The sequence below is a fragment of the Theropithecus gelada genome, chromosome 1 (assembly GCF_003255815.1).
Source record: "Theropithecus gelada isolate Dixy chromosome 1, Tgel_1.0, whole genome shotgun sequence".
Lineage (NCBI taxonomy): Eukaryota > Metazoa > Chordata > Mammalia > Primates > Cercopithecidae > Theropithecus > Theropithecus gelada.
Window position 1 is genome coordinate 74,835,957 of NC_037668.1, and position 25,814 is coordinate 74,861,770.

General features: G+C 41.3%; 1 pseudogene; it reads left to right on the forward strand.

The window, feature by feature from the left end:
* The window catches only part of LOC112626621, an 87,317-nt pseudogene that overhangs the window by 56,780 nt on the left and 4,723 nt on the right, over nucleotides 1-25,814 (forward strand).

Consider the following 25,814-nt stretch of genomic DNA (forward strand, 5'->3'; position numbering starts at 1 on the left):
CGATCATTATTCCTTTATCCTGTGGCCTGCCTAGTGGTGTTCCGGTAAATGGTTTACAACTAGTTTCCACCCTGATTCCCAGCGTGTACCAACATCCACCATGAGCTAGTTCAAGCTGCCAATACGAGGGCACCGAACACTGAACGGGGAAGATATGCACAGTAGCGTACCATTATCTGGTAATTCCACTATACAGGTAGAGTCAGGGCCTGCTACATAATTTATGAATCTCAGTGCAAAATGAAAATGTGGGATGAAAACTTTATTAAAAATTCTAAGATGACAGAGCATTAAACCGAGCATATGCCCTTCTGGGTTCACAGCCTCGTGTGGCTGCTCGGGTCCCATGCCCATGAAGGGCTGCCTCTAGATGCCAGAGACATAAACTCGAGTACGGATAACAGAAAAATGTAGTAAAAATAATTTGGAAGTGATGGTTTTAGTATGTATAATCTATCAGGTGGTGAAGTAGGATCTAACAGGCCTGACTTCCCAAGCTGCTGTCTACCCCCACCTCCCTGTCCCAGCGATCTTTATAGGCATTGCCCACATTTGGTTCATTTATTCATTGATTTAGGCTAAGGCAGGCATATGTTAGGTGTTGATTGACAGCCCTGAACAATAAACCCAATCTCTGCTACAATTCTCTGTTCTCCCTTTCACTGCCTCTCCCCTACCTCCCCACCCGCCGCCCCCATTTCCTTAAGCCTATGCTCCACACTCTGGAGTCAGATTATATTTGTCAGGTAAGTGATTAAGGCAGGCTCCGAGGGTGGTGACTTCATCTGGACCAAGTTTGTCCTGGCCCCTTGCATGTTCCATTAAGCCACACGCAACAAGTGTTTCTGCTCCTTCTTTCCCAGACTTCCTTACTTCCTACCTAATTCCAACCCTCAACTAGATGTTGTTATTTGACAGGGTCTCAGAATCCTCTGGCTTACACAGCTTCTTCTGGGTAACTCACGGCATTTCGGCTTTGCATATTATTCCTTTATGCCCTATTCCCTCCCCAAATTATGATGGTTGTATGGTGGCCCTCATATGATCTCACGGTGATAGGGCTGAAGACCTCAGATCCATGCTCTGCCCCAGAGCTGGTTTCAGCTTTGTGATGTCTTGCCTGGTCTGGTCCTTGGGTTCTTCATGGGACTGAGGAATAGTATGTGTGGTTGGTGACCTTCTAGTGAGTTCTCTTGGCAGGGTCGGAGCCTGGGGACCCATTGGCTCACCTATTCCCACCCAGGTTCTTGCTGGTGGTGTGACTCCCTCTGAGGCTTGGACAGTTCCATGCAGTTACTCTTCTGCTCCAGGTCCAGTTGCCCCTGTCCAGCACCGTTCCATGTGCTTCCAGGGATAACAGAGGAACTCTGGAACTTTTGCACTATATTTAGGAGCCTAAGAGAGGCTTGAAGGTGTTGAAGAGGCTTGAAGTTCAGGCCTTCTCTGCTTCACTGCCATTTTCACTCTGGTTTCCCCCAAAAAAAGACGCAAGGTAAAATCCCCTGTGCTTTCAAGTTTCCCTTCACTCTATCTAAACCCCAATCCCAGGATTTTAGCCTACAGGGGAAAAATTAGATACTCTCTTGATGACCCGACCTCTGCCACTTTTTGCCTCAGTCCACCAGGCTGCAAGAGGTGGGTTTTCCCCACAACCTGCATTTCATGTGGTAGAAAATATCCTTATGTTATTGCTTGTGTTTTTGCTATCCCTGGTGGAGAATAAAGTTCTGTAATCTACTCCAACAGGGCATGCTAATGAGAGAGAAAGGAATTTAGAAAATTATTTATTCTGGCCAAAGACTAACTTTTGATACTTGCTACAACTCAAAGATATGATTCTGGAGACCAAAAACAAAGCAGTGCCTCCTTCCTTTTTTGGCATTCCTGCACAAATATCTACTGAATTGAATTTTCTTGGCTACAGTACAGGGAATTGGAGATACCAACAAAATCCCATCAACATGGATAGTGGTGCCTCTAGATGGAAATAAGCCCCATGAGACTCCCAGAAGGAGGCCTGTGCCTCTACCAATGCTCATCTGATGGCTACTTCCATGTCAGACACGAGAGACAAGAAATGAAGGTCATTGAGGGGCTGCTTCAATCCTACACACAGCCCAAAGAAAACCATACATTTGTCTACAAACAGCAGTGCAAGGTAACCTTTGACTGAAATTATGATAACTCAGTATGGCAACCTATGTCTTTGATCCATTAAAATGTGGAAGTATATTATTACTTAATAATGAATGAATTTTAAGACAATGGAACCATTGGGATAAAAGTCTCGAAGTTTGTGGAACTGTATCCCAGGATAGCAATGCAGCCCACCAATGTGGGGTTCCAGAGATTTACTGCTCTCTGATTTGCTCATGTGCTCAGTTAGTAAACATGGGCTGAACATTTACTGTGTCCCAGGCGCCGTGCTGGGCACTTGCTGGGAGCTCAATGCACAGGGGAGACAAGGGTCACTTAAGTACTTTTAAGGTAGCTATCACAGAAAGTGATGCTGATATCCTTGCCAGACAAAGGAGAGAGTAACGAAATCTGTCCAGGCTAGGGGAGATGCAGGTGAGGAGAAAATGTGAAAAAAGTTTTATAACTGAGGAGATGCTTTTATCCATTCATTCATTTACTGAGTGAATATTTATTGAGAACTGACCATGTGCCATGTATCGCCCTGAGCCCTGGAGATGTGGCCTTGAACAAAATCAACCTGGCCAGGCCTTCATGTGGCTTAGGGTCTAGTGGAGCTGTGTCTTAAAATGTCAGAAAGTGTCTTCTACATGGACAAGGTGGGAAAGGGCATTCTACATGGTGGAAGAGTGCATGAACAGAAAGTAAAACGGCCTGAGCTAACTGGATTGTGGGAGCTCTTTAGCATGGCTAGAGCTTCAAGTCTCAGAGAGAAGGATGGGTGCTAAGACCACATATAGGTTGAAAGTCAGATCATGAGAGCTTGGTAGGCCCAGTAAAGAAATTCAGACTTTACTTAAGGCCATGGGAATCCACTGAAAGGATTTAAGGTGGAAAATGACATAGCTAACCAGTAGATTATTCTGAAAGCTACTTGAAATATAATAAGGACAGTTAAATAGTTACTGTATCCTAAGTGCCAAGTACAATTCTAAAGTATTTTTATATACACTCAGTTATTTCTTCCTCATAATAATCAAGGTAGATGTTACCATTATTCCATTTTACCTGTATGAAAACTGAGACACAGATTATGCAACTTGTCCAAGGACATCAGAGAGTAAAAAATGGTGTCAGGATTTGAATCTAGGCAGTCTAACACTAGGTCCTGAGACCTTAACATTTATGAGAATAAATTGGAATGGGGAAGGTAGTGGTAAGACTAGAACTAGGGAGATCAGTTCTGATGCTATTGCAATATTCAGATAAGATATGATGGTGGCCTGGACTGGGGTGTTGCAGTGGTGTGGCAGGCCAGGTCTCACTAACACAGGCCTCCATAACAACTGTTTCAGCATTGGCTGAATTGTTAAGTTAAATATTAAGAAACTGATAGAGCCGGTGCCCTTATACAAAGGCTGGAATGTAACAAAAGCCCACCAAGAGTTTTGCCTAGGCATTTCCTGGGCTTTGAAGCATGACAAGATAATGAAAGAATTCTTATCAGGACCCATTTAGGATTAAACAAGTTTTATTGGGAATCTGAAGAAACTCCCCAGGCCTCCACAAACAAGTTTATTGGGGGTCTAAAGGAACTCCACAAACCTCCATGATTTAGCAGGAGACAAGATAAGTGTAATCACCCCAGCACCTGGGCCCATTTACATTAAGTAAATTTACAGAGGCTCCAGAGGAAGGTCTTCAGGACTCAGATCTCAGTTATAGATTAAAAGAAGTTAATCACATATGTCTTTAGATGAATGCACACTTACACATAGACATATAGCTTAGAAGGTATATAATCTCTGAAAAAACTTTGTAATTTTGAGTTTGGTGATATTCCCCAGGCTTTCTTCCTGTAACCAGTTACAGAAATAAAAACTCTCTTCCTCCCCAGTTCATCTGCGTCTTGTTATTGGGCTGCAAGAATAAGCAACCTGACCCTCAGTTTGGTCTGGGAACAAATTTGGTGAGGCAGCCAGGAGCCACTGGGACGGTGCTGTTTTCAACCGTCAGCGGCTTGTGATGAAACAGTCTTCAGGAGGATCCCAGCAGCTGCTGGGTGAGAGTTTCCCAGGGATCCCTTCTGACGGCTGTCCCATGTGAAAAATTGCATGTCCCTCCCACTGTTGGGGAAGACTGGAGATCAGGGGTGAACGTGCTGGAAGGGTTAGTTAATTGGATTGTATGCCAGGAGTCTGTTGCTTTCCTATCTGGGCTTGTTAAGCCACTTGTCTGGTACCGCCAGGGGAGCAATAAGGCTTGCTCATACACCCACTTTGCATTTTGGTTAAGATCAGGTTTTGTGTTGGTTTTGAGTCTGTTCTGCCTGAATGCACTCCCCCTGGTGTTTGTCTGAATTCTGTCTCCACTTGTTTGTGTATCTGTCTTGTCTCTTTTGATACCATGTAAGCTTGAATATAAGAGGTGTCAGGTCCATCCCTGCTGGGAGCCCTCTGGGAAGGAAAAAGGTTTTTTTTAAAGGAGCTCAATGATTAAAAGTCAGCTTAATTAAAAGGTAACATCTAAGATGTGTATATGTGTGTGTGCATGTGCATGTGTTTGTATTAAAAGGCCTTCATATTTTTGTTTTTTCTCTTCTGGGACCTTGTCTTTTTTGAGCAAAAGTTTTTTTCTTCTCGGTTGTCTGAATTGTGTTTTTCTTATTAACAGCTGTTGCAACAGAGGCTACTCTTGGTTTTTTTTTAAAAAAGGTGTCATTTAGACACTTAGAAATGTCTTTGTTTGAAAAAAAAAAAGTTTAATGCACTGTAAAAGCATCACATGGTCTAGTCTGATAGTAATTCTCCCTTTTTGAAAACCCAAGATTCAGTGTGGGCTCTGGCCAGAGCTCAAAGATCCAGTTAAAAGATAGGCAGTCCCTGTCTAAATAAAATTGGTCTCCTAATATAGTCCTATAATACATTTCTATAATCTTATGTTTGATCTGGCATCCATCTTTAATCTCCCTCTAGCACCAGCAGACTTTTTCTCATTACTTTGAGATGTAAATCTTGCCATCTGATTTTTCACCTAAAAGTTGTTTCCTTCAATATGCAGATCTAGGGCATCTATAAAATGTACTTCTATTGTCATGCCTAATATGTCTATGTATTTATGTGTTGTATACACAATGTTTCACTACTGAAAATATAAAAAAGCTCTAATTAATTGGATTAAGGAAAATTAAAGGTGCTTAAATCAAATACTTTAACAGAAAAAAGACTAGTCGAATGCTTTTTTAAGATTATGTGACTTAAGTAAAATCTTTAATAAATAAGCTGACTTTAAAAGTATTGGTAAAGTAATAATAGAAATGTCTTAGGAATTGCCAGCATACATTTTTGTTTGCATTTGTTGATCGAGAAACTTCATACTTATCCCTGCCAAATACTATAAGGTGTCAAAACTTGGCATAGAGGTTACAAAACTATAAACTCAGCCCCAAACAGAATGATCTTTGCTTTTGTAATTTTTAATAGATAAAACATTAATATTGTTTTAATAAATATAGATACATCTTAAATTCTTTGGTAAAATGCCATAACTACTAATCTTGTGGCTTTAGGCAGTCTAGTCCACAGGCATGAAGGAGGTTTGTTCTGGGAAAGGGCTGTTACCATATTTGTTTCAAAGATAAATAAAAACTAAGTTAATGAACAAGAACTTCCTGGAAGTTAGAAGCAAGATGAAGTCAGTTAGGTCAGAACCTTTTCACTGTCTCAGTTATAATTTTGCAGTGACAGTTTCACAACTTTAAATAATGGCTATCACAGTTTTCATAAATAATCTAAGTAAACAATTAAATTAATGAGGTAAATGCAATGGAATAAATACTCACAAATAAACTTGTCATAATTTAGAATCTAAACTTATATTAAATTACATAATAGATATTTATTTGGATATTTTCCAATAAAAATATATTGTGGGAAAACATTCTTTCTAAGATGGTGTCCCTTTTTAAAGGTAAATAATTTTTGTCTAATTCAAAGCTTATTTAAAGGTTATCTAGAAAACAAGGCAAAAGGAACCAGGAAATAAGAGAGATATAAAGAAAGTTATAAAAAATAAAAAGGTATTTTTTAGTAAAAAAGCTTAAAGAAAAATAATTTTATATGAAAGAGAATCTTGTGTGGTAAATTTAGTGCTAGAATAAAATGACAGGTTGTTTTAGAAAGAGGGATGGTTAGAACAAGTCAAGAAGTCCAAGCATGTCATAGATGGTCTGTGTAAGTCATGAAAGAATTTATGTAAAATTGTTGTACAATTTAAAGGTAATTAGGCCTCCTAAATGCTTCATAGAATGCCACTGTGATTTTTAACTGCACAGTTTGCCTGGTTTATGGCTAGGTAAGACCTGGGACACATTGAATTTGATGCTGGAAAGAGTCAGACCTTATCTGCACTCCTGTCTGGGTCCTAGGCTCCACATCTAGTACATAATTAAAATCCCAAACTTACCAAAGTTTTCACCAAAAATAAAGGTTACTGAGAGTTAACAGTGTAACATGTGTTTGAGACTACTAAAAAAATAGTTTTACATGCAAGATGTGTAAGAAAGGAAAACATACTTTTAGTAAAAAGATTATAAGAAGGTGTGGGAATGTGGATTTTTTGCCTAAATTAAAAGGCTAAAGGATTGTTTTAAGTTAGATAAAACAAAGCTAAGGGTTTAAGCAAGTTGCAGAAGGTTTATGAGAAAATTAATTGTAAAAGAAATTCTATGTGTAAACATATTGGCTAATGTTAAAGTGGTATTTTTCAGTTTTTCCATAAATTGAACATTAAAATAAATGCACAGCAGGTTTCTCTTAGAGCATTAACCTGCTCTTTAACAAGAATCTTTTGTAAAGGATTACAAAAGATTTATGGAAATCTTACCTTATGGTCAAACATTAAAATTGGGTAAATATATCTATAAGGTTTTATTAAAAATTTGGCTTAACATTTAATAGTACCCAAATGTAAACATAAAATTTGCCTTATTTGGTACAAAATCATACAGGAAGCATTGTCAAATATAAAATGGTGTTTGGCTTTTTTGGGCTATATTTGTATAAATGTGTTATTGGTACGTGTTCCAAATTATGGGAAACTTCTATAATTCTGCTATATCTTAGTGTAAATTATCAGTAATAATTATAATTGTTATGATAAATTATTTTGTGCCACAGAGGTAACAGATTTCCTTGTCAATTGTGTTTTTAACTATGGCTACCCTAAAACTTTTTGTCATCCATAAACAATTGTTGTCTTGTTTTGGTCCTCTTTAGAAGGTGGTTTTGCAATCAGCTATGAAGCTCTAACACGTGCTCTTGAATGCAGGTTTCTGATAACTTTGGAGATTGTAACATCTGAATAGAGGAAAAATGTTCAGAACTCTTGAAGAAATAAAATATTCATTGATATCAAGCAGAACAAGAATTAACTGCATAAACTAATAAAAAACTGAAGTGATCTTTTTGACTTTTTGCTTAAAATGTTGTTGATCTTTTGTTTTCCTTTTCAGAGTCAAGGAAACTTTTCTTTTGAGCTATGAACAGCTTTTAACAATTAAGCAAAGTATACTAAGTATACTACTATGAGCAAAATTTGGAACATATTTGTTTCTCTCTACTTGATTTCTCCAGAATCTGAAAACCATTTGTGAATACTCTTAATTATAGTTATTTGCATAAGGGCAATAAGAATCTGTTTTCTTTTGCAACAGACACAATTGGAGAAACTAGTTATTTTACCAAGGCTTTGACTGTAATAGCCTGCTTTCCTTTAAGAAATCAAATTTGACTTGTAAAGTCAATAAAATTCCCTAGAGGAAATGCCTCATACCTTGTCTCCACAGTCCCTGTACTGGGTTTCTGACCTGTGGTAAGTAAAGAATGTCACTTTCTAACAGGTTCCAAGTTATCTTGGAACCCCAAAAGGAGAGAAATTTACTCAACTCATAGGCATTTAAGGGTACAAATCAAAAGCACAGCTTGGTGCTAAAAAAGTCTTATCTAAGATTCCTTGTATGGAACAGAGTTCCATCAAAGCCAATTTCAAAAGAGCTTATGTGAAAAAAATAATTCTTCTTTCTGCACTTTATACAAATAATCAGGTCAAGTACAATAAAACAAACCAGTCTTACCATGATTTGTCTTTAGTAAAAATGGGAGACTGGAAAGAGGAAAATTATGTTCCAAAACTATAGTGCACTTGTTGTTAGATTCTAGTCTTGTCTAATGTTTTTCAGTTTTTGTTATTTTCTACAGTTTGGGTTGAATTCTGATTTTTCTGGCTACAAGTCTCCAAAATAATGTTTTCAATTTTTTCCTTTTTCCCCATTTTTCCTAACTGGAAGTCACTGAAACCTAAACCTTGCTTTATTAAAGCCCTGCAGACTGAAGACTACTTAAACTTAAACTTCAGAAGAAAACAGCAGCAACCTATTTATATGTGTTGCTGTTGCATATTGTTATGTTTCAGCAGGTATTGCCTCTAAGCCCCTGAAACAGGGAGTACTACTGGGAACAGGTCAACCTCTTCCACTCCAACGCTGCATTCAGCGCTCCATGATGTTGACTCCCTCTCAGCAGGATGTAGCCAGAAAGATTACTACACCCCATCTCACTGAAATTCTCATGATGACTAAATATACAAACATGATAGAAATCATGCAGAAATTGACAGTGGAGATTGTGGCAAGTCAGGTCTTACTAACATAGGCCTCTGTAACAACTCTTTCAGCACTGACTGGTTAAGTTACATATTAAAAACTGATAGAGCCAGTGCCCTTATACAAAGGCTGGAGTGTAACAAAAGCCTACCAAGAATTCTATAGAGGGCATATAAGCTCTGAAAAATCTTTGTAATTTTGAGTTTTTCTGGTGATATTTCCTAGGCCTTCTCCCTGTAACCAGTTACAGAAATAAAAACTCTCTTCCTCCTCAGTTCATCTGCATCTCATTATTGGGCCACAAGAATAAGCAGCCTGACCCTCAATTTGGTCCAGGGACAGTGGTACAGACAAGCAAGAATGAATGAGAGAGACATTGGGGTGTGTTTTTGATGGGAGTTGATGACTGGATGTAGGCATAGTAGGAAAGTCTAGGACAATCCCTATGTTATGTGAATCCCCAACATTTGAGACAGGTCACAGTTAATTTAGAAAGTTTATTTTGCCAAGGTTGAGGATGCGCACCCATGACACAGCCTCAGGAGGTACTGATGACATGTGCCCAAGGTCGTCAGAGCACAGCTTGGTTTTATACATTTTAGTGAGACATGAGACATCAACATATCTAAAATTGAACATTGGCTTAATCTGGAAAGGCAGGACAACTTTCCAGATTGTCACAGGTAGGTGAGAGACAAGTGGTTGCATTCTTTTGAGTTTCTGATTAGCCTTTCAGAAGAGGGCAATCAGATACGCATTTATCTCACTGAGCAGAGGGATGACATTGAATATATTGGGTGGCAGGTTTGCTCTAAACAGTTCGCAGCTTGAATTTTCCCTTTAGCTTAGTGCTTTGGGGACCCAGGATATTTTCCTTTCACAGTTTCTGTTCACTGAGATAGAAAAGGCAAGAAGAATCTATCTTCCCCAATCCCACCCCCATCACCATCCCCTGCCCTATATGTCTTTTGCTCTTCTCAAAGTGTTCCTCAAAAACACTTTTTGTCTGTTTCTCATATATTTCTTTAACCACTAGCCTACAGGAATCTATTTCATGAACAAATAAAGCCTTAGTTTTTCTGCTTCTCATTTGATACTTCACCCTGTTTTCATTTGTCATTCATTCCACAGTCAGAAATTCTAGGAGAACGGTTTGGAGATTCTTCAAAAAACTAAAAATAGAGCTACCATATGATCCAGCAATTCTACTGCTGGATATATACCCCAAAGAAAGGAAATCAGTATATCAAAGAGATATCTGCACTCCCATGTTTGTTGCAGCACTATTTGCAATAGCAAAAATTTGGAAGCAACCTAAGGGTCCATTAACAGATGAATGGATAAAGAAAATGTGGTGTAAATACACAATGGAGTACTATTCAGCCATAAAAGAGAATGAGATCCTGTCATTTGCAACAATGTGGATAGAACTGGACATCATTATGTTAAGTGAAATAAGTCAGGCACAGAAAGACAAACATCACATGTTCCCACTTACTTGTGGGATCTAAAAATCAAAACAATGGAACTCATGGAGATAGAGGATAGAAGGATGATTACCAGTTGGGGGTGTAGGGGAACAAAAAAATAGGAAGAATGAATAAGACCTAGTATTTAATGGCATAACAGGGTGACTGTAGTCAATAACAATTTAATTGTACTTTTAAAAATAACAAAAGGATATAATTGGATTATTTGTAACACAATAAATTCAATTTACATGATGTGATTATTATGCATTGCACGCCCATGTCAAAACATCTCATGTACCCCATAAATACATACACCTACCATGTGGCCAGAGGCTCACGCCTGTAATCCCAGCACTTTGGGAGGACAAGGTGGGTGGATCACGAGGTCAGGAGATCAAGACCATTCTGGCTAACATGGTGAAACCCCATCTCTACTAAAAATACAAAAAATCAGCCGGGCGTGGTGGCGGGCACCTGTAGTCCCAGCTAATCAGGAGGCTGAGGCAGGAGAATGGCATGAACCCTGGAGGCAGAGCTTGCAGTGAGCCGAGGTTGTGCCACTGCACTCCAACCTGAGTGACAGAGTGAGACTGTCTCAAAAAAAAATTTTTTTTTTAAATCCTGTACAGCTTCCTACCTTATCTCTTTGCATATTCAGCTTATCTTCCTAATTAGTCTTTAAAACACCATGATGGTTTAAACGTTTTTTTTGGGTTTTTTTTGTTTTTTTTTATTTCTTGAATTCTGCCTGGTGCCCGTCTTTGAGCTGGGCACACAATAAATGTTTTATAAACATTTATTTCACTTGAACTAAGGAGACATACCAGGGGTGAGGGAGGTTGAAGAAACAGCAGGGTGAGAAATGTAGAGCAATGACCTACAAAGCAAGTGGGCAATGAAGAAATGGAGATATCCCAGGTCAAGAATTTTGTCTATTAAGAGAATAAGTTTTAAGCTAGAGGGTGGGAAGGTTGGTAAATAGAAAATGAGTAAAGTCAAATAATGGTTATTCTCAAGAGAGTGAGCCTGGTGCTTGTTCCTCATGGAGGTAGCACTAATAGGAAGGATAGAAGGTTCTGAGAGGGGCAGTAAGAGAGAAAACACATGGCTAGGGAGGCTGAAGGGGATGAATGGGGCATTGAATAGAATGGATGAGCCAGAAGGGAGGAGGCATAGAAACTTCATAGATGGTCAGTCCTAGCTATTTTTTTTAGACAGTCTTGTTGTGTCACCCAGGTTGGAGTACAGTGGTGCTATCACAGCTTATTAAAGCCTTGACCTCTTGGGCTCAAGCAATCCTCCCACCTCAGCCTCCTTAGTAGTCCTAGATATTTTTATGGAAGCATCAAGGTTGGAAAGTGATCACTTCATTCTGCCCCTAATTAACATAGTAGTTTTGGTTTTGAAGGGGTTCAACTGGGAACACAAACACATAATCATAAGAGAAAGAATGGGAGGAGGAAACAGGCAGATTATATCTCCGATGCTGGATAACCTGAGGTTTTTTTAGAGAATCCTAAGGCCTCTTCTGCCATGGCAGGGGCAGGGATTCAGAACAGCTGCTATGGTTATTGCTGGGGGCATTGACAAGCAAGCTGTTAAAAGACTTTGGAACCAGTAGAATTTACATAGTAAGTTCCATGCAAAAGGCCACTGGCACATGGTTCCATCATTTTCTCCAGTCAACAGCCTGGAAGTAAGAGAATGGAAAGTTTCAGTAAGGAAGCACAGAGCCAGTTCTTACTCTCACTGTGTTGCACTGTCCCTCTGCCAATGCTGGGAAATACCAGGATACAAAAATGTATCAAAGGTAGGCCAACACACAATCTGGTGGAGAGGACAGATAGATATGGAAAGCAGTGTTATGGTAAAACGGATTCATGCTACAACTGCACAGACCCACATGGGTTATCTGGATCTAGTCCTATCATACAGATAAGGAAATGAAGTCCAAAAGTAAAAACAAAAAACAAAAAAAGGCTACCCCTAACCTCCTTCTCTCCAGACTGAGAATTCCAAGGTCACCTTTCCTTTCTCCATGTGACCTGTGAGCTATACCACCTGTGCTGGTCTTTCCAGTTCCTTTGAAGGACAGGGCAGTGAAACCTTAAATGTATCCAACAGTGTTACTCTGTTTCATCTCCTCTGAAGGCTCATACTTCTCCACCCAGTTTTTAAAATGTTGGGTGGAGAAGTGTGAACCTCTAGAGGAGATGGAAAAGAGGCAAGCAGAGAGGTGTGAAGGAAACCAGGATCATCCAGTGTGAGATACAAAGAGAGAGGCTGAGACACTTGAAACGAAAGATGAATGATGAGTTACAAAACAAAGATAAAGTTTAAAATGTGTTTATTGGAATTCATATCATAGAAGTCAGTTGTAAACTTGGGAAGAGGTGTTGAAATGATAGAAACAGAAATCAAAATAAAGTGGGTTGAGAAGAAATTAGGAGGGAAGTAAGGCGCTGTGGAGAAGTGTCAACCACTTTGAAGAGTTTGACTGTGAAAGGAGAGTTGGAATGCTTCTGGATGGGGATCTCAGGGATTTGAGAGTGAAAGAAGGTTAAAGTCTCTCTTCCTCTCTCTATTTCCTATCCCAACCTCACCCCCAATTCCTAGTAAGTGAGGTTGGGATTCAGAGTGCAGTCACTGGCTTTGAAGGTAGGAGGAAGAAGAAAAGGTTGGGGCAGATGTAGAGTTTCATATATCGTAGTACTTTAAGCCACAACACAGTATAACACAAAATGCAAATCGCATAAAATCCCATTAAAAATCTCCAGTCATAGACAGTTTTGAATGATACTAATATTATTTAATTTTACAATGTTAATATGCAGTATCTATTTTCCTTATTAAATATAAATAGGCCAACTCAAAATTATTAAATTTAAGAGTACATTGAGGGCCTGGTGGAGTGGCTCACACTTGTAATCCCAGCGAGTTGGGCAGATCACCTGAGGTCAGGAGTTTGAGACCAGCCTGGCCAACTTGGCGAAACCCCATCTCTACTAAAAATACAAAAATTAGCCAGACATGGGGACAGGTGCCTGTAATCCCAGCTACTTGGGAGGCTGAGGCAGGAGAATTGCTTGAACCTGGGAGGCAGAGAGTGCAGTGAACTGAGATTGTGCCACTGCACTCCAGCCTGGTTGACAGAGCAAGACTCCATCTCAGAAAAAAAAAAAAAAGAGCATATTGAGGTCAACTAAAGTCATTTAAACTTAACCTTCCCCATCTGATGAAAGAGTTTATTTGCTTAACATCAAATTAAATAAATTACTATTTTGGATAATAAGTTAAACAATTGACTGACTTAATAGTAAGTCAAATGCCTTAAGCAATTCTCATATTTGTCCAACTTGGGCATATTTCAAAAATAATAATATTGTTTGAACATCACGTAAGTAACGTAATTTATGGTGTAACCAACACATCACCTTCTGCCAAGTTAGACTCTTATCTGGAATAATAATAATAATATCAAATAACCCTGAACTCTTACTATGTGCCAGGCATCTTACATATGCTATCTCCGTTCTCTCAAGTAGGCCTCACTATTTTCACTTTACAAGTGAGCAAGTTGAAGGCTGAGAAATGAAATAACTTGACCTTAGTCATATGTGGCTCCTGAAGTCTGTTTTCTGTATCATATCGTGCCTGCAAGGCATCCTAAGACCTCTCCCCTACCACTTTTTGACATTATACAGACTTATATAGTGAGTCATAAATTTGCCAAAATTTATGGCAACCAGCAGCTCTTGGGGCTGCTTTGTCTATTCAGTAGCCATTCTTTATTCCTTTACCTTCCCAATAAACTTGCTTTCACTTTAAAAATAAACAAACACCACCAACAACAAACTCTGAGTGAACCAGCCACAACAACCTACCATTGAGAAGATGGCATGGTGCCCTTTCCCCTAGAATGAAACTGAGAGCTGGTGACTACTTATTTATGTGCTGATACAGAACAACAACAACAAAATGTAGGAAAAAAATGTTTAAATGTATAGAAACAAGTTAACTAGGAAGACTAAGCAAAGGACTTTATTTTTTGTTAGAGACAATGGGACTTTGGGCAAACTGATTCTTAGACTTGTAATTTTTCAAACATTCACTCCCAAGTACCAGGAAGTGGAAACTATAAGAGCTTACCTACTATGTCACTTTTACATATATTTTATCCTTCAGTCCTCCAGACCACTCTGTGAAATGCAGGACAGTATAAGCCTCATTGCACAAATAAGGACAAATAAGCTAAAAAAAACCCTGGTCCCTGGTTCAGTGGGCTCTTGGGTGCTGTTGCAAAGGGACTGGCATGTGTATTATTTCACATCTATGCCACACCTTTTTTATTTTTCCAGTCTGTTTTTTTTTTAATATCGATAGTTTTTTTTATTATTATTATATTTTAAGTTCTAGGGTACATGTGCACAGCCTGCAGGTTCGTTACATATGTATACATGGGCCATGTTGGTGTGCTGCACCAATTAACTCATTTACCTTACGTATTTCTCCTAATACTATCCCTCCCTGCTCCTCCCACCCTATGACAGGCCCCAGTGTGTGATGTTCCCCACCCTGTGTCTAAGTGTTCTCGTTGTTCAGTTCCCACCTATGAGTGAGAACATGTGGTATTTGGTTTTCTCTCCTTGCGATAGTTTACTCAGAATAATGGTTTCCAGCATCATCCATGTCCCTACAAAGAACATGAACTCATCCTGTTTTATGGCTGCATAGTATTCCATGGTGTATATGTGCCACATTTTCTTAATCCAGTCTATAATTAATGGGCATTTGGATTGGTTCCAAATCTTTGCTATTGTGAATAGTGCCCCAATAAACATACATGTTCATGTGTCTTTATGGCAGCATGATTTATAATCCTTTGGGTATATACCCAGTAATGGGATGGCTGGATCAAATGGTATTTCTAGTTCTAGATCCTTGAGGAATCACCACACTGTTTTCCACAGCGGTTGAACTAGTTTACAGTCCCACCAACAGTGTAAAACTTCCTATTTCTCCACATCCTCTCCAGCACCTGTTGTTTCTTGACTTTTTAATGATTGCCATTCTAACTGGTGTGAGATGGTATCTCATTGTGGTTTTGATTTGCATTTCTCTGATGGCGAGTGATGATGAGCATTTTTTCATGTGTCTGTTGGCTGCATAAATGTCTTCTTTTGAGAAGTGCCTGTTCATGTCCTTTGCCCACTTTTTGATGGGGTTGTTTGTTTTTTTCTTGTAAATTTGTTTGCGTTCTTTGTAGGTTCTGGATATTAGCCCTTTGTCAGATGAATAGATTGCAAAAATTTTCTCCCATTCTGTAGGTTGCCTGTTCACTCTGATGGTAGTATCTTTTCGCTGTGCAGAAGTTCTTTAGTTTAATGAGATCCCATTTTTCAATTTTGGCTTTTGTTGCCATTGCTTTTGGTGTTTTAGATATGAAGCTCTTGCCCATGCCTATGTCCTGAATGGTATTACCTAGGTTATCTTCTAAGGTTTTTATGGTTTTATGTCTAACATTTCAGTCTCTAATCCATCTTGAATTAATTTTTGTATAAGGAGTAAGTAAAGTATCCAGTTTCAGCTTTCTACTTATGGCTAGCCAATTTTCCTAGCACCATTTATTAAATAGGGAATCCTTTCCCCATTTCTTGTTTTTGTCAGATTTGTCAAAGATCAGACGGCTGTAGATGTGTGGTATTATTTCTGAGGGCTCTGTTCTGTTCCATTGGTCTACATGTCTGTTTTGGTACCAGTCCCATGCTGTTTTGGTTACTATAGCCTTGTAGTATAGTTTGAAGTCAGGTAGGGTGATGCCTCCAGTTTTGTTCTTTTGGCTTAGGATTGTCTTAGCAATGCGGGCCCTTTTTTGGTTCCATATGAACTTTAAAGCAGTTTTTTCCAATTCTATGAAGAAAGTCATTGGTAGCTTAATGGGGATGGCATTGAATCTATAAATTACCTTAGGCAGTATGGCCATTTTCATGATATTGATTCTTCCTATCCATGAGCATGGTATGTTGTTCCATTTGTTTCTGTCCTGTTTTATTTCACTGAGCAGTGGTTTGTGGTTCTCCTTGAAGAGGTCCTTCACATCCGTTGTAAGTTGGATTCCTAGGTATTTTATTCTCTTTGAAGCAATTGTGAATGAGAGTTCATTCATGATTTGGCTCTCTGTTTGTCTGTTATTGGTGTATTAAAATGCTTGTGATTTCTGCACATTGATTTTGCATCCTGAGACTTTGCTGAAGTTGCTTTTCAGCTTAAGGAGATTTTGGGCTGAGACAATGGGGTTTTCTAAATATACAATCATGTTATCTGCAAACAGGGACAATTTGACTTCTTCTTTTCCGAATTGAATACCCTTTATTTCTTTCTCTTGCCTGATTGCCCTAGCCAGAACTTCCAATACTATGTTGAATAGGAGTGGTGAGAGAGGGCATCCCTGTCTTGTGCCAGTTTTCAAAGGGAATGCTTCCAGGTTTTGCCCATTCAGTATGATATTGGCTGTGGGTTTGTCATAAATAGCTCTTATTATATTGAGATACATTCCATCAATGCCGAATTTATTGAGCGTTTTTAGCATGAAGGTTGTTGAATTTTGTCAAAGGCCTTTTCTGCATCTATTGAGATAATCATGTTGTTTTTGTCTTTGGTTCTGTTTATATGCTGGGTTACGTTTATTGATTTGCGTATGTTGAACCAGCCTTGCATCCCAGAGATGAAGCCCACTTGATCATGGTGGATAAGCTTTTTCATGTGCTGCTGGATTCAGTTTGACAGTATTTTATTGAAGATTTTTGCATCAATGTTCATCAAGGATATTGGTCTAAAATTCTCTCTTTTTGTTGTGTCTCTGCCAGGCTTTACTATCAGGATGATGTTGGCCTCATAAAATGAGTTAAGGAGGATTCCCTCTTTTTCTATTGATTGGAATAGTTTCAGAAGGAATGGTACCAGCTCCTCCTTATACCTCTGGTAGAATTTGTCTGTGAATCCATCTGGTCCTGGACTTTTTTTGGTTGGTAGGCTATTAATTATTGCCTCTATTTCAGAGCCTGCTATTTGTCTGCTCAGGGATTCAACTTCTTCCTGGTTTAGTCTTGGGAGAGTGTACATGTCCAGGAATTTATCCATGTCTTCTAGGTTTTCTAGTTTATTTGTGTAGAGGTGTTTATAGTATTCTCTGATAGTAGATTGTATTTCTGTGGGGTTGGTGGTGATATCGCTTTATCAATTTTTATTGCGTCTATTTGATTCTTCTCTCTTTTCTTCTTTATTAGTCTTGCTAGCGGTCTATCAATTTTGTTGATCTTTTCAAAAAACCAGCTCCTGGATTCAATGATTGTTTGAAGGCATTTTTGTGTCTCTATCTCCCTCAGTTCTGCTCTGATCTTAGTTATTTCTTGCCTTCTGCTAGCTTTTGAATGTGTTTGCTCTTGCTTCTCTAGTTCTTTTAATTGTGATGTTGGGATGTCTATTTTCAATCTTTCCTGCTTTCTCTTGTGGGCATTTAGTGCTATAAATTTCCCTCTACACACTGCTTTAAATGTGTCCCAGAGATTCTGATATGTTGTATCTGTTTTCTCATTGGTTTCAAAGAACATCTTTATTTTTGCCTTCATTTCATTATGCACCCAGTAGTCATTCAGGAGGAGGTTGTGCCATTTCCATGTAGTTGAGCAGTTTTCATTGAGCTTCTTAGTCCTGAGTTCTCGTTTGATTGCACTGTGGTCTGAGAGACAGTTTGTTATAATTTCTATTCTTCTACATTTGCTGAGAAGTGCTTTACTTCCAACTATGTGGTCAATTTTGGAATAAGTGCAATGTGGTGCTGAGAAGAATGTATGTTCTGTTGATTTGGGGTGGAGAGTTTTACAGATGTCTATTAGGTCTGCTTGGTGCAGAGTTGAGTTCAATTCCTGGATATCCTTGTTAACTTTCTGTCTCTTTGATCTGTCTAATGTTGACAGTGGGGTGTTAAAGTCTCCCATTATTATTGTATGGGAGTCGAAGTTTCTTTGTAAGTCTCTAAGGACTTGCTTTATGCATCTGGGTCCTCCTGTATTGGGTGCATATATATTTAGGATAGTTAGCTCTTCTTGTTGGATTGATCCCTTTACCATTATGTAATGGCCTTCTTTGTCTCTTTTGATCTTTGTTGGTTAAAGTCTGTTTTATCAGAGACTAGGATTGCAGCCCCTGCTTTTTTTGTTTTCCATTTGCTTGGTAGATCTTCCTCCATCCCTTTATTTTCAGTCTATGTATGTCTCTGCATGTGAAGTGGGTCTCCTGAATACAGCAAACTGATGGGTCTTGACTCTTTATCCAGTTTGCCAGTCTGTGTCTTTTAATTGGGCCATTTAGTCCATTTACATTTAAGGTTAATATTGTTACGTGTGAACTTGATCCTGTCATTATGATATTAGCTGGTTATTTTGCTCGCTAGTTGATGCAGTGTCTTCCTAGCTTTGATGGTCTTTACATCTTGGCATGTTTTTGCAATGGCAGGTACCAGTTGTTCCTTTCCATGTTCAGTGCTTCCTTCAGGATCTCTTGTAGGGCGGGCCTGGTGGTGACAAGATCTCTCAGCGCTTGCTTATCTGTAAAGGATTTTATTTCTCCTTCATTTATGAAACTTAGTTTGGCTGGATATGAAATTCTGGGTTGAAAATTCTTTTCTTTAAGAATGTTGAATATTGGCCCCCACTCTCTTCTGACTTGGAGGGTTTCTGCAGAGAGATCTGCTGTTAGTCTGATGGGCTTCCCTTTGTGGGTAAACCTACCTTTCTCTCTGGCTGCCCTTAACATTTTTTCCTTCATTTCAACTTTGGTGAATCTGACAATTATGTGTCTTGGAGTTGCTCTTCTTGAGGAGTATCTTTGTGGCGTTCTCTGTATTTCCTGAATTTGAATGTTGGCCTGCTTTGCTAGGTTGGAGAAGTTCTCCTTGATAATATCCTGCAGAGTGTTTTCCAACTTGGTTCCATTCTCCCCGTCACTTTCAGGCACACCAATCAGACATAGATTTGGACTTTTCACATGATCCCATATTTCTTGGAAGCTTTGTTCATTTGTTTGTACTCTTTTTTCTCTAAACTTCTCTTCTCACTTCATTTCATTCATTTGCTCTTCAATCACTGATACTCTTTCCTCCAGTTGATCAAGTCAGTAACTGAAGCTTGTGCATTTGTCACATAGTTCTCGTGTCATGGTTTTCATCTCTATCAGTTCGTTTATGGACTTCTCTGCATTGGTTATTCTAGTTATCCATTCTTCCATTCTTTTTTCAAAGTTTTTAGTTTCTTTGCACTGGGTACGTAGTTCCCCCTTTAGCTCTGAGAAGTTTGATCAACTGAAGCCTTCTCTCAACTCGTCAAAGTCATTCTCCATCCAGCTTTGTTCCGTTGCTGGCAATAAGCTGCATTCCTTTGGAGGGGGAGATGCGCTCTGATTTTTTGAATTTCCAGCTTTTCTGCACTGCTTTTTCCCCATCTTTGTGGTTTTATCTGCCTTTGGTCTTTGATGATGGTGACGTACTGATGGGGTTTTGGTGTGGGTGTCCTTTCTGTTTGTTAGTTTTCCTTCTAACAATCAGGACCCTCAGCTGCAGGTTTGTTGGAGTTTGCTTGAGGTCCACTCCAGACCCTGCTTGCCTGGGTATCAGCAGCGGAGGCTGCAGAAGATAGAATATTGCTGATCAGCAAGTGTTGCTGTCTGATTCTTGCTCTGGAAGCTTTGTCTCAGAGGTGTACCCAGCCATGTGAGGTATGAGGTGTCAGTCTGCACCTAGTGGGGGATGTCTCCCAGTTAGGCTACTCAGGGATCAGGGACCCACTTGAGCAGGCAGTCTGCCCATTCTCAGATCTCAAGCTCTGTGCTAGGAGAACCACTGCTCTCTTCAAAGCTGTCAGACAGGGACATTTACATATGCAGAGGTTTCTGCTGCTTTTTGTTTAGCTATGCCCTGTTCCCAGAGGTAGAGTCTACAAAGACAGGCAGGCCTCCTTGAGATGTGGTGGGCTCCACCCAGTTTGAGCTTCCCGGCAGCTTTGGTTACCTACTTAAGCTTTAGCAATGGTGGGTGCCCCTCCCCCAGCCTCGCTGCTGCCTTGCAGTTAGATCTCAGACTGCTGTGCTAGCAATAAGGGAGGCTCTGTGGGCGTGGGACCCTCCAGGCCAGGCTTGGGATATAATCTCCTGGTGTGCCTTTTGCTAAGACCCTTGGTAAAGCACAGTATTAGGGTGGGAGTTACCCAATTTTCCAAGTGTTGTGTGTCTGAGTTTCCCTTGGCTAGGAAAAGGAATTTCCTTCCCCCTTGCACTTCCCAGGTGAGGTCATGCCTCGCTGTGCTTCAGCTCTCACTGGTTGGGCTGCACCCACTCACCAGCACCAACTGTTCGACACGCCCCAGTGAGATGAATCCAGTACCTCAGTTGAAAATGCAGAAATCACCCATCTTCTGTGTCGCTCATGCTGGGAGCTGGAGGCTGGAGCTGTTCCTATTCAGCCATCTTCAGCACCCCCCTGAACAATCCTTTGATCACTGTTTTATCTTAACACATGCTTACCATATATGCTAGATTAATACTGAAAATATAATGAATATGATTATATAAAATTATTGTGTAATTTAAAATGTTTACATTAATTCATTTTATTCTGTAAATATACTAAATTATTTTACAAATCTGCTTACTGGGTGATACAAGTTATGCACATTGTCCATGGAAATTGTTGTATTTATGACTTCTAGAGATTTTACACAATGTGGAAACAATAACTGACTGAAGTTTCTGCAGGCAGTATTGTGCCCATAGCTCTACACAGCAGAGAGACAGAATCTGACCTTAGGTCAAGTCTTGGGGAGAGAACAAGAATCTGGATCAGAGCCCAGGTCATCAGAAACAGTTCCAAATTCCTAACTTGTACTGGTACCTCCAGAACTACATGGTCTCTGTGGTTGTCCTGCCTTTCGCTCCCACTGCAAAGACTACAACTAAACGAAAGCATTCATCTGTCTACCCTCGTTGATAGTTCCAACAGGACCAGGAGCTACAACAGACTCAAAAATGGGTGGAGACATTCCCAAGTGCCTGTCCTCATTGTCTATGGGGAGGCAAAGTTTGTGTCCAGCTCTATGACCCTGACTACATGAAGGTGATTCTGGGGACATCAGGTGAGATTGAAACTTCATCCTGACTGCATCAGCTCTTCCCTGCTGATACATGCCCCTGGGTCTGTAAAAACCCAGTAGAAAGTGGCAGTTCAAACGTTAATGTCTAAACCCTGTTCCAACCATCCACAAAGCCCACAGTCTAGGCTACAGCCAGAAGTATTTACTGAGTATTGAATGTTTAAAACAACCGTGTGGGGGTAAATTTGCTGTTTTTCCTTTTCTTTCTTGCTGTTTTAAGCTAATAGAGTTAATCTGAAATGTACATTGCCACATGTCTCATAGATATGTGGGTATATGCATATGGTACTGGTGTTGATCTATAATTTTGAGATTTTGGTTCTTATTCTCATTTTCACTCATCAATGAATTATGACACGGATTTGGTAACTATAACTCCTTCCAGTCCTGGGTCACTGGTAGACTAAGCCACCACCAATGGCTCTGTCTTACCCTCTGGCCTGGAGGACATTGCCTATGTTTCTTACCAACTCCTTCCTAGATCTGTGGGTGTTCTGCTGCTGGAACACTGAATCTGACTTCCTGAGCCCACATTGATCTTCATGGCAGACATGGAAAGGGACAGGAGGCAAAATGGGAAATGACACAGGTCAAACTGCCAACACACAGACATTATCAACTGATAGAAGCCCGTGGTCTGAACCACAGCTGCCTCTGGGGATGCCAAATTTAGTAGTAGTAGCTCCCAGTTTCCTGTAAAGCCTTGTCTTATCTCTCACACTCCAAAATTCCAGAAAACTGCAGATTCCTGGCTCCCTGGATTGGTATGTACATGTAAACTAGGACCGCTCCCCAGTTCCCCATCCGCTCCCCAGTTAGATTTGCCAAGAGCAAACTCTTTGGCTCACAGAGAACAAAAGGTGAGGGGCCACCACTGTCATGACCCATCCCTAATCCAGTTTCATGTCCCTTCTTTTAACAAGACCCTCACCCTGTCCTAATGCTGGTGTGAGCCCTCCTCAGCTTCTTCCACTTCACTTCTCAGTTCTCTCCAGACATCCTCAGCCTGATATTTATTTAACACCTGCCCACAACTCTTTCCAAACTTCATCTCACAACTGTCCTAATCACAGGGATGTATCAGCCCGATTAGGACATTCCCATACCTGAAATGCACCTGCTTTCCCTGCCATAGCCCACGAAGTACCTTCTAGGTTTTCTCCCCTCAGAAACCACCTTGTCTCCTTCCCAAGAGATCCCTTTCAGCCCGCCTCTCCCCAACACACATACACACACCCATCTCTTGGCCCAGGGTATGGTTTGCCCCTGCTGAATGGGCAGAAGTGGCACCAGCACTGGCGGATGCTGACCCCAGCATTCCATTATGACATCTTGAAGTCCTACATGGGGCTCATGGCGGACTCCATACACATGATACTGGTGAGTCCATCTTTCTCCCCTCCAGACATCCAATCACAGCATGCACTCTCACCAATTTCACTCTCAACTCTGTGTCCCACAGACAGCCATAGACACAGCCAAACAGAATAACACACTCAGACCATTACTGTGAGAGTAGGGTTCCCCAAAAGTGATGTGATAGCAGAGCACCCAGGCATCAAGTTGCATCCACACTTTGCTCATTGTCACAGGGAATGAGGATCACAGTGGATATTTCTGCCTCCCACTTTGAAATCTGTAGCACAGGGGACTGGAGAGATGGTCAATCTGCTGGACATCAGGACACCCTACCCCTGATGGCCTTGACAATGTCATCTCCAGTGTCAGGATGGACAGGCCAGGATGTCACTCACTGAGGCTCTGGCCTGGGACCCAGAGCTTTCTGCATGGATTTGAGCCGTGCATGCAGTGAAAGGGACACCAACTCTTTATTCTCAGAGCCAGAGCTGCCATACCCTTCTCTCCTTTCCAGACTCTGATTTCTCACTCAACTGTGCTCAGCAAATATTTCACGAATGAAAATTAATTGAAGTCCCTGATGTGCCTCCATTAGGCACCTATATGAGACTTTTTTTTTTTTGAGACGCGTAGTCTCGCTTGTCATCCAGGCTGGAGTGCGGTGGCGCAATCTCGGCTCTCTGCAAACTCCGCCTTCCAGGTTCACCCCATTCTCCTGCCTCAGCCTCCCAAGTAGCTGGGACTACAGGCGCCCGCCACTATGCCCAGCCAATTTTTGTATTTTTAGTAGAGATGGGGTTTTACCATGTATATGGGCCTTTTAGACTTCCTTTTGTTTTGACACTTTTCCCCCTAAAGTTGAGATGCAATCAGTCTCTCAGAACAAGCTCAGTTTTCGGAACACTGAAGAGTACTCCTATTATTTATTCATAAACAACAACAAAAAATGTTTCCAGCCAACTATAGGGTATAACTGAATCTAAGAATACAAAACTTACTTCAGGCTATTGTGAGCAAACATGGTTAATGCTGCATTAAAACTTTGAAAACTAGGTATTGGTTTACACATATTGATTCACAATACGAATATCAGCACTACATCTGCTCTTAAAATGAGGGATCCCAACCATGATATCTGGAGATAAAGGGAAAAGCCAAGCCCTATTAGCAAAAGACTTCTGGGGAATTAAGAAGGTCCATGCCCTCTCCCACTACAGGACAAATGGGAAGAGCTCATTGGCCAGGACTCCCCTTTGGAGGTCTTTCAGCACGTCTCCTTGATGACCCTGGACACCATCCTGAAGTGTGCCCTCAACATCCAGCTGGACCGGTCAGTGATAACTCTCCAGCTGTGGGGTTCATGTTCTTATCAACTGCATGGACATACCTGAGAGGCAGGTGGGGCAGTTTGTGGGCTCACCTCCACAGGAAGAAAGACTCAGCCTATGACAAAGCTCTAATCCCAGACCAGACCAAACCATGCTTCAGCTAAGGATTCCTTATCCCTAGCACAGGTAGACCCTGGCTGTTCACAATATCTTATAAAAACCTCAGGATCACAGAGCTCTAAGACAGAAGAAACAAGTGCCTCAGTGATGCCTGTCCCGTGTTTGAAGCTATCTCCATCCAGATTCCACATTGCCTCCAAACCAGAGGCCCCTTTGACTTTGGTCTCTTCTGCATCCTTTCCCTCAGGGATATCCAATCCTACATCCAGGCCACTGGGGACCTTAAAAAGCTGTTTCCCGCACGAGCAATGTCTTTCATCAGAATGACACTATCTACAGCCTGACCCCTACCAGCTGCTGGAACCACCGTGCCTGCCAGCTTGTCCATTCCTCTTCTTGTCTCCTCCCTTCAACAGGCATAGCTAAAGGAGGCTGCCCTGACTCATCACACACAGCCAGGCCCCCTGTGGCCCCTGCAGAAACTGGGACACACCCATGACGGAGATTTCCATAAAGCGGGGGCTGGGAGCTGAGATGTTAGGGGCAGGCACTGTGCAGGCATTTCCCTGTGTCCCCACATGGGGATGGTTACCTGAGACCCCATCCAAGCAGCATTCAAGCAGCAGCCCCGTGGGTTGTGCCATTGCAGGGAGGCCTGCCCTGCCTCACACAGCACTAGAATTTTTACTCCTGAACATGCATCCACACCCACACTCATGCTGAGGTCTACCGGGCACCCACATGGGGGCAGGTGAACCGCTGGGCCTCCTGGGGGCTGCTGACACTCTCGGCTCTGTATAACCACTGTTCTGGAACAGATCGAGCGATCCAACTGAGGAAGGCTCACCTGAAAGAGGAGGGGGAGCTGGAGAAGGTCAGGAGGAAGAGGCACTTGGATTTCCTGGACATCCTTCTCTTGGCCAAAGTGAGTGTGTGTAGGAGAGGCCAGAGGCTTTTCCCAAAGCACAGAGCAAGAGACTAACCCTGCACTCTTACCTCGGCCTCCGCAGATGGAGAATGAGAGCAGCTTGTCAGACAAGGATCTCCGTTCTGAGGCAGACACATTTATGTTTGGAGGCCATGACACCACAGCCAGTGGCATCTCCTGGATCCTCTATGCTCTGGCCACACACCCCAAGCTTCAGCAGAGATGCCAGGAGGAGATCCAGAGCTTCCTGGGGGATGGAGCCTCCATCACCTGGTGAGTGAGGGTTCAAGAGATGCAGGAGTCATGCTCTCTCTATAGGGGGGATTCACCTGGTCTTCCCAGGCCCTGCTGATGTTCAGGATGGACTTTGTTTCAGGGACCACCTGGACAAGATGCCCTACACCACCATGGGCATCAAGGAGGTGCTCAGACTCTACCCACTGGTGCCAGGCATTGGCAGAGAGCTCAGCACCCCCATCACCTTCCCTGATGGGCGCTCCTTGCCCAAAGGTACAAACTTCCCCCATCCACTCACCTAAGCTCTCCACAGGGAGATGCGGAGGGTCAGGAATGCACCTGTGCTTCAGCAATTGCAAACCTCTCTGAGCC